We start from the raw sequence: 8,733 nt of genomic DNA, 5'->3' as shown, positions 1-8,733 counted from the left end.
TTGAATATTCAATTTTTCGTTCACAATTTATCTTTCTAAACTCGTAATTATTGAACTTAAATTTGATTTTTTTTTAGTGAAAAGTTCATGTATCTGTTTGATGTAAAAAAACGAATCCCATTAAAATTGTGATTTGAAAATCGCGCCAAAACAAACCAATCAGGGATCATCTAGTTCCGGTACAGCGGCACCAATGAGAATTGCAGTACCCAGTGTCTCTAAGTGTCTACCATAACCTAAATTCAGTCTCTGCCAGTCTCTGCGTTGCTGCGTTTGTAATTCGACTGAATTTAATTTTAATTAAGTGTGCAAAGTTGTATTGTCGAAATAAAGTCGTAAAATATGTTGTTTGTGATTTTTTGTTAATTTGTGAGGTGTTTAATTATGTATTGTGTATAAGAATGATTAATGCGATAACTATCGATAAAAAAGGATAACCCAGATTTCGCTCAAATGGAATTCAGTGATTCTGTATTCTCAGAATCGGAATCACAGCTGGCTTTGACGTTTGGATTAGTGTTGTTGTCAGTTGCTCAGCTGGCAGAAAAGAATCATGATCCATTGGATCATGATCAGAGTGGCTTAAGAGCACCAGAGGGGACAAGTGAACGAAGAAACGGAAGAAATTCTCTTCGGGATTAAATTCTTAGTTTAATATCAAAAAGTCTAGGGCTAATTCCTGTCGTCTGCAATATGTTGAATCGACATCAGCAGTCGTTAAATCGCTTTTTCATTTAAATCTGTGAACGTGAAGTTATAAATTCTTGTAATTAGAAGAATTCCAGAGATTATAGACAATTTTGGTAAGTGACAATTTAAAAAAAAGGGTTTATCATTGAAATTTGGAACTTTTAATAGAGTGACAGTGCTCTTTTTTACTGGCTTTTCACTTGTTTTTCAAAAAACAAATGACTTGCTATAGATTTTGTGGAAGCTGTTTGCGACTTCAGGGATAGAAAATAAATTCTAGATAAAAAATTATTTATGAGATAAAAGTTTTAAAGAAACATTCTGGACAGTATGGTTGATAAATTTATTATAAATTTATTAATATATTGATTTTTCTTGTCGTTAATTCAACTGTTTTGTTGGTAATTCGTCATTTTTTATTAAAAATTCAGTTTTCTTGCTTGAAAATCAACTTTTCTGTTGAAAATTCAAATATATTATATAAAATATATCTTTTTGGGCTAAAAATTCTACCGCTTTGTTAAATAATTGACAATTTTTCGTCGCAAATAACATCCTTGTTGGTTGAAAATTTTACTGCTTTTTTTATTCTAATTTCTTTTTAAAAAATCGTCTTTCTGGCTTGAAATTTCAACTACTTTTTTTCAAAAATCATAATATTTGGTGGAAAGTTCGTCACCTTAGATCGAAAAGTTACCTTTTTTGCAGAAATGTCATTTTTATTGGTAAAAAGAACCTTTCTCTTGAAAAATCAACTGTTTTGTTGAAAATTCGTCTTTTTTAAATAAAAATGTTGTCCTTTTTTATTAAAAGTTCATCTTTCTTCGTTGAAAATTAAAATATTTTCTAACAAAATTCGTCTTTTTAGTTGAAATTTTAACTATTTCGTTAAAAATTTAACTACTTTTGGAAATTTTATTATTTTATTGCAAAATCGACTGTTTTTTTATAATTAATCTTTTCTTGGTCCAAAATTCAAGTGATTGGTTGGAAATTTTATTATTTTATTGAAAATTTAACTTCTTTTTGAATATTTTATCTTTTTTAGATCAAAAATTCAAGTGCTTTGTTGGAAAATTCCTCTCTTTACATAAAAAGTTCGTCTCCTTTGATTGAAAATTGATATTTTTTAGTAAAGAATTTAATTTTTTTTTAGAAAATTGGTCTTTTGGACTTAAACGTTTAAAATTATAGTAGACAAATTAAAGTATTTGATTGAAAATTCATCATTGTTCGTTGAAAATAAACTGTTTTGTTAAAAATTCGTCTTTTTTAAATAGAATTTTCGTTGTTTTTCATTAATAATTCATCTTTCTTGGTTAAAAAAAAACTTTTCTGTTGAAAATTCAAATGTTTGGTTAAGAATTTAAAAATGTCATTGGAAAATGAACTATTTTATTGAAAATTCTACTGTTTTGTTAAATAATTGGCCATTTTTTGTCGCAAATTCAAATGCATTGTTGGAAATTCATTCTTTTGTGTTAAAAACTTTGTTTTAAATTTTTCAGTATTCTACTATTTTTTTTAAATAAAATCTTTTTGGTTGAAAATTTAACTTTAGAAATGTCATCTTTATTGGTAAGAAAAATCTTTTTGTTGAAAAACGAACTGTTTTGTTGAAAATTTGTCTTTTTTTTAATCAAAATTTCGTCCTTTCTATTAAAAATTCATCTTTCTTGAAACTTTTCTGTTGCAAATTCAAATATTTTCTACAAAATAGGTCTTTTTGGGCTGAAAATTCAAATGTTTGAGAATTTAACAACGTTGTTGGAAAATGAACTATTTTTTTGAAAATTCAAATGTTTTGTTAAATAATTGGTCACTTTTTGTCCCAAATTCAAATGCTTTGTTGGAAATTCGTCCTTTTGGGTTAAAAACTTATCTTTTTTGTTAAAATTTTTTATTAATACTCTACAATTTTATAAATATAACATCCTTTTTGGTTGAAAATTTAACTGCTTTTTTTAATTCTAATTTCTTTTTTTTTAAATCGTCTTTTTAACTTGAAAATTAAATTATTTTCTAAACAATTCGTCTTTTTGGTTGAAAGTTCAAGTATTTGTTTAAAAATTTAACTATTTTGTGGGAATTTTTATTATTTTATTGAAATTTAACTGCTTTTTCAACAATTGATCTTTTTTTTGTCCAAAATTCAAGTGCTTCATTGGAAATTTAATTATTTTATAGAAAATTTCAATGTTTTTTCAATAATTGATCTTTTTTGGTAAAAAGTTCAAGTGCTTTGTGAAAATTAGTCTCTTGGGATTAAAAATTTAACAGTGTAGTAGAAAATATAATTATTTGGTTGAAAGTTCAACTATTTAGTTAAAAATTTAACTACTTTATTGGAAATTAAATTAAATTTTGAAAATTCGTCTCTTTAGATAAAAATTTCGTCCTCTTTGATTGAAAATTGATATTTTGTGATTTACATTTTTGATTACTTTTTTGAAATATTTTTAATTTTTGGAAAAATATTCTCTTTTGTTAAAAATGAAACTATTTAGTCAAAAAGTTATTTTTTTTTGTTCGAACCTTCATTTTTTTCAACATTCATGTTTTTGGATCGAAAATTATTCCCTTTTCATAGAAAATTAATGTTTTTTGGTAAAAATGCCGTCTTTTTGGCTTCAAAAATTCATCTTTCTTTTTTTTTTTAATAAACAGTTTTGTTACAAATTTAAAATTCTTCCAAAAAATTCGTCTTTTTAACTTAAAAATTAAACTATTTTGTTCAAGAGTCGTCCTGTTTGGTCGGAAATTCCAATGTTTTTTTTCCTAACATCTCTTTGGATCGAAAATTCAATTTTTGTTGTTAGAAATATTATCTTTTTTGGATCAAAATGAACCTTTTTGTTATAGGATCAACAATTTTCTAAAAAAAAATTGTCTTTGGGGTTGAAAATTCAATTTTTTTCTTGGAAATTTAATTATTTGTAAAAAATTGAATTGTTTTGTGAAAAATCTTTCTTTTGAATATAAAATTCTTCGTTTTGGATTGAAAATTGATCTATTTGTCTAATTTTAACTTACTTTTTTGTAAATTCTATAATTTTATTTAAAAAACATCCTTTTTGGTTGAAAATTCAATTGTTTTTTTATTTAATTTATTTTTGTTACTTGAAAATTCCACTAGTTTGTGGAAAATATAATTTTTTTGATATAAATTCAACAATTTTGTTAAAAAGACACCCTTTAAGATGACTTTCTTTGGTAGAAATGTCATCTTTTTTGGTACAAAAAAAAACAATTTCTGTTGAAAATTCAACTATCTTCTAATAATTCGTCTGTTTGTTTTGAAAATTCAAATTTTTGGTTAAAAATTTACCTATTTCATTGAAAATTTAATTATTTCGATGGAAATTCTATTTTTTTAATAAAATATTTTGTTGAAAATTAATTTTGTTTTGGAAAATACGTCTATTTGTCTTCAAAATTAAACTATTTTTGTTGAATACTCCACTGTTTGTTTTAAAATGAGCTTTTTGTTAAAAATTCAATTAATTGTGGAAAATTTTTTGTTTTTAAAATTTTAATAATGTGGTATAAAATTTAATTATTCAGATAAAAATTAAGTTTTTTGTTGAAAATTCATATTTTCCGTTTGGGAATTCAATTGTTTGTAGGAAAATCGTTTCTTAGGTTGAAAATTCAACTATGTTGGTTGATAATGAACTTTTTCTATGAAAATTCAATTATTCTGGTTGAAAATTAACTTTGAAGCAAAAAATTCATCTATTTGGCTTTAAAATTAAATTGTCTTTATAAAAAATTTCGCTATTTGCTTGAAAATCGACTTTCTCGTTGAAAACTTATATTTTTGGTTTAAAAATGTAATTGTTTTGTGGAAAATTCGTCTTTTGGGCTACAAAATTTAAGAGTGTTCTAGAAAATTTAATTATTTTGTTGAAAATTCAACTATTTGGTTAAAAACTCTTCTTTTTGGGTTGAAAATTCGACTATTTTCTATGAAAATTAACTTTCTGTTGAAAATGCGTCTATTTGTTTTCAAAATTAAATTGTTTTCCTAAAAAACTTCACATTTTAAATTTAAAAATTTTAATTCTTAAATTTAATTAAATTTAAATAAAGGTTTAAAATTTCAACTATTTGTTTAAAAATCAACCATTTCTTTTAAAAACTGATATTTTTGGGTAAAAAATTTAATTGTTTTGTAGAAAATTGGTCTTTTGGGATTGAACATTAAACATTATAGTAGAAAAATTAAATTATTTGGTTGAAAATTCAACTATTTTGTCAAAAATTCGTTTTTCTGGGTTGAAAATTCAACTATTTTATTAAAAACATTTTTTTTCGAAAATTCTACTATCTTTTAGATAATTTTTGATTTTTGGTTGAAAATTCAACTGTTTTATTGAAAGCTTAATTATTTTGTTAAAAATTCAACTTTTTTGAAAAAAATAACAATTTGCTTGAAAATCAATTTTTTTTATTGCAAAATTGTATTTTTGGATTGAAAAGTTAATTATTTTGTTGAATATTTCAACTATTTTCGTTGAAAATGATTATTTGTGAGTTAAAAATTCAACTATTTCGTACAAAATTGGTATTTTGGAATTAAAATTAACGTTTAGTTTGAAAATTCAACAATTTTGGTTAATTTTTAACTCGTTTGTTTAAAATTCAAGTTTTTTTTTGTAAAAAATTGGTCTTTTTGGCATGAAACTTCAACTAATTTGTTGAAAATCATCTTTTTCATTGGAAATTAATATTTTTGGGCGTAAAATTGAAATATTTTGTAGGAAATTTGTATTTTTTCCTCATGCAAGATTTTGTGTTTGCGAAATGTTTAAACTTCTGTTCTGGAATTATGCGTGTCATTTCGATAACATTTTGCGTACGTACAATAAAGATACTTTTACATTTAAAAATGGTAAGCTCGTGCCAGAAATAGTATCTTTATCTTGTTTGTTGTTATTTAAAAGTTTTAGCAATCTCTTCATTTCTTACAGTATTCTATACAGGTACAATTTTTTAAAATATACAAGATTCTGAAAATTTTTTTTTAATTCTCAACCAAAATCGTGAGTTTTATCATTTAAAAAAATTCTGTTTTTTGAATTCTGTACATCTATTCAATAAAATGCGGCTTATTTAAAATAACAAGGTTTCAAAATAAAAAAAAATTATTAATTTGTTAATTATCTTTTTAGTTATAAATTTTATTATTAGGTAGAAAATTTAACAATTTTCTTAAAAAGACACCCATTTCTCTTTGTTAAAAATATGTCTTTTTGGGTTAAAAATTTAACTCTTTTCGCAGAATATTATCCTTTTGTTTAAAATTCATATTTTGTTGCTCATAAGTCAACTGAAACCTTTTTTGGCTAAAAAATATTTTTTCTAAAAATTTGTTTTTTTGATTTAAAGTTTCATCTTGTTTTAGTCGAAATATTGCATATTTCTTGGATAAAAATGCACTGTTTGATTGAAAATAAAAATATTTTTTAGAAAATTGTACTTTTTGTTTAAAATTCATATTTTTTTGTTTAAAAGTTTGTTGAGATATTTTGGATGCGAATTCAACTCTTTTTTAATTTGTCTTATTGATTGAAAAATTCACCTGTTTTATCAGAGTTTGCATTTCTCTTGGACAAAGCAGCAACTTTTCAGTGTAAAATGTAACAATATTGTTAAAAAGCCATAATTTTTATTTTCTAATTCATCTATTTTAGAAGAATTTCATAAATAAAAATGCAACTGTCTTTCTGAAAATTTAAGTCTTTATTTGAAAGTTTGTCTTTTTGATTTTAAAATTTTCCTGCTTTGGCAGAAATTTCATCTTTCTTGGGGTAAACCGCAACTTTTTCATTAAAAATTCAACGATTTGGTTGAAAATTCATTCTTTTTAATTGGAAATACAATTTTTTTAAATTAAAAATTAACTGGAATCTTCTTTGGATAGAAATTCAACCATTTGGTAGAATATTAAACAATTTTGTTAAAAAGTTATTCTTTGTTGCTTAAAAATTCACCTGTTTTATCAGAATTTTAATTTTTTTTGCACAAAGAAGCAACTGTTCGGTATAAAATTTAACAATCTTTTTAAAAACTCATACTTTTTGGTTGAAAATTCGTCTATTTTGTAGAAATTTAACTTATTGTTTATAATTCTTAATTTGGTGTTGGAAAGTAAAATAGAATCTTCCTTTGATGAAAATTTAACTATTTATTTTCAATGTTTTTTTTTAGATCACCTACCTTAGTATAAATTTCATCTTTTTAAAGTAAAATGCAACTTCTTACTTAAAAATTCAACAATTTAGTTTAAAAATAATACTTTTTGTTTGAAAATACCACAATTTTTTTTATTTAAAAATTCATTTGTTTTAAAATAATCTAAATCTTTCTTAGATAAAAATTGAACTATTTAGCTAAAAATTAAACTATCTTGTTAAAAATTCAAACTTTTTCGTTTAAAATTCTAATGCTTTGTTGAAAATTTAACTTTTTCGTAGAAAATCTACTTTTTGTTTAAAATTTATATTTTGGTGTTGAAAAATAAACTGAAATCTTTTCTGGATGAAGATTCAGCTATTTTTTTAAAATAAAAAATTTATCCTTTTAAGAGAAATTTAATCTTTCTTAGATAAATATGAAACTGTTTTTTATTAAAAATTCATCTGTTTTATTGCAAATTTCATCTTTCTTGGATAAAAATGCAGCTATTTGGCAGAGAATTAAACTATTTTGTTAAAAAAGTATCCTTTTTGGTTAAAAAAGTTCATCTTCTTGGATTGAAAATTCAATTTATTTTGTAGAAACTTATTTTTTGTCAAAAAAATTAGTATTTTGATCTTAAAAAGTTAACTGGAATCTTTTTTAGATGAAAATTAACAATTTTTTTGAGAAAATTCGTTTTTTGTTACATAAAAATTCATCTATTTTTAGATAAATTTTATCTTTTTTGATAAAATTGCAACTATTTGGTAGAATGTTCAACAATTTTATTAAAAAGTTATTCTTTTTGGTTAAAAATTCGCCTTTTGGGATTCAAAATTCAATTTTTTCGTGAAAACTTACATCTTTTTAAAAATTCATATTTTGATCCTCAAAACTCAAATAAATTTTTTTAAACAAAAAATTCACCTATTTTGTTGAAAATTGATCTTTTTGTTTTTAAAATTCATCCAGTTTAGTAGAAATGAAACTTTTATATTTTTTGTTGAAAATTCATCTCTTTGGTTGGGAGTTTAACATTTTTTTAGGAAATTAATCTTATTTAATTGAAAATTTAATTACTTGCTTAAAAGTTAAACTACACTCTTAAAAACTTATTTTTTTTAAATTAATTGTTTGGTGGAAAAGCCTTTGTTTGTTTTTTTTTTTTGTATAAAATTAATTGTTTCGTAACTGAAAATCTAACTTTCCATTTTTTTAAGACTGATCTTTTTCCATTGAAAATTCGCTTCTTTCAGAAAAAATCAATCATTTTCTTGGTTTGAAATTTTGCCTTTGTTGGGTAAAAATGTATCAGTTTCTTAGAAAATTAACTTTTTGCGAAAAAGTTATATTTTTTGTTTGAAAATTCAATTTTTCTAGAGAAAATTGTTGTTGGGATTTAAAGTTCAACAATTTAGATAAACTTTTTTCCTCTTGACTGAAAAATCTTTATTTATTGAAAATTCGTCTTTGGTTTTTTAAATTCCTTCTTTTTTGTATAATTTTCATCTTTTTTATTGAGATAAAAACCATGATACTTAAATTAGTCCAAACTAGTTTTAACTAGTCAAAACGCGGAATAATCAAGTGCTTTTGTGAAAACCCGAAGAAATGGTAAATTCCATTTCATTTCATGGTTTAAATAAAAATATCAGTTTAAACTAGATTCATCTAATTTTGTTTTTGAAGGAACATGTTTTCTAAGGAAAAAAAATTCTATCGAAAAGGGTTGAATTTTAAACCAAAAAGATAAATTCGAAACGAAAGGGGGAGGGTCGGTAAGGCCGGTTTTTGGCCTAATTTATTTTTGGACCAAAAAATCTGAAAAAATCATGGTAGTATCTTATAAGTATCCCGAGT

At 23.2% G+C, this 8,733-nt stretch overlaps 1 protein-coding gene across 1 annotated transcript in view; it reads left to right on the top strand.

Moving 5' to 3' along the window:
* Positions 1 to 700: 700 nt before the first annotated feature.
* LOC117178095 (equilibrative nucleoside transporter 1) overlaps positions 701 to 8,733 on the top strand; it is a 52,252-nt gene continuing 44,219 nt past the window's right edge. The window contains exon 1 of the mRNA XM_033369335.1: positions 701 to 803. The gene's annotated coding sequence lies outside the window, so the exon portion shown is untranslated. The remainder of the gene's footprint in view (positions 804 to 8,733) is intronic.

The sequence above is a fragment of the Belonocnema kinseyi genome, chromosome 8 (assembly GCF_010883055.1).
Source record: "Belonocnema kinseyi isolate 2016_QV_RU_SX_M_011 chromosome 8, B_treatae_v1, whole genome shotgun sequence".
In the NCBI taxonomy this organism is placed as follows: domain Eukaryota; kingdom Metazoa; phylum Arthropoda; class Insecta; order Hymenoptera; family Cynipidae; genus Belonocnema; species Belonocnema kinseyi.
This window is presented reverse-complemented; position numbering and strand designations above follow the sequence as displayed.